This window comes from Anarrhichthys ocellatus, unplaced genomic scaffold, assembly GCF_004355925.1.
Source record: "Anarrhichthys ocellatus isolate YVR2014 unplaced genomic scaffold, GSC_Weel_1.0 scaffold10728, whole genome shotgun sequence".
NCBI classification, from domain to species: Eukaryota; Metazoa; Chordata; class Actinopteri; order Perciformes; family Anarhichadidae; genus Anarrhichthys; species Anarrhichthys ocellatus.
Window position 1 is genome coordinate 290 of NW_022290702.1, and position 736 is coordinate 1,025.

At 40.8% G+C, this 736-nt stretch overlaps 3 non-coding genes across 3 annotated transcripts; all 3 read right to left on the reverse strand.

Annotated features, from left to right (window-relative positions):
• Positions 1-71: 71 nt before the first annotated feature.
• On the reverse strand, positions 72-145 carry trnat-ugu (transfer RNA threonine (anticodon UGU)). The gene has a single exon. It is a non-coding gene; the product is annotated as a tRNA-Thr (tRNA).
• Positions 146-395: 250 nt separating this feature from the next.
• On the reverse strand, positions 396-469 carry trnat-cgu (transfer RNA threonine (anticodon CGU)). The gene has a single exon. It is a non-coding gene; the product is annotated as a tRNA-Thr (tRNA).
• Positions 470-557: 88 nt separating this feature from the next.
• trnat-agu (transfer RNA threonine (anticodon AGU)) lies at positions 558-631 on the reverse strand. Its single transcript has one exon. It is a non-coding gene; the product is annotated as a tRNA-Thr (tRNA).
• Between the last annotated feature and the right edge of the window lie 105 nt (positions 632-736).

Genomic DNA, 736 nt, shown 5'->3' on the forward strand with positions numbered 1-736 from the left:
TCACAAATTTTAAACAGTCGTTAATTTTCTCAAATATTTGAGCAAAAGTTGAAGTCAAGACAACTCAGGAGAGGCGCTGCTGGGATTTGAACCCAGGATCTCCTGTTTACAAGACAGGCACTTTGACCAACTAAGCCACAGCACCTCTGTGGAGGTCTTTTACACAAATTTTAAACGGTTGTTAATTTTCTCAAATATGAGAGCAAAAATTTGAAGTCAAGACAACTTAGGAGATGCGCTTCGAGGATTTGAACCCAGGATCTCCTGTTTACTGGACAGACACTTTGACCAACTAAGCCGCAACACCTCTGTGTAGGTCTTTTTCACAAATTTTAAACGGTCGTTAATTTTCTCAAATATGAGAGCAAAAATTTGAAGTCAAGAATACCCAGGAGAGGCACTGCTGGGATTTGAACCCAGGATCTCCTGTTTACGAGACAGGCACTTTGACCAACTAAGCCACAGCACCTCTGTGAAGATCTTTTTCACAAATTTTAAACGGTCGTTAATTTTCTCAAATATGAGAGCAAAAAGTTGAAGTCAAGACAACTCAGGAGAGGCACTGCTGGGATTTGAACCCAGGATCTCCTGTTTACTAGACAGGCACTTTGACCAACTAAGCCACAGCACCTCTGTGGAGGTCTTTTACACAAATTTTAAACAGTTGTTAATTTTCTCAAATACGAGATCAAACAGTTGAAGTCAAGACAACTCAGGAGAGGCGCTGCTGTGATTT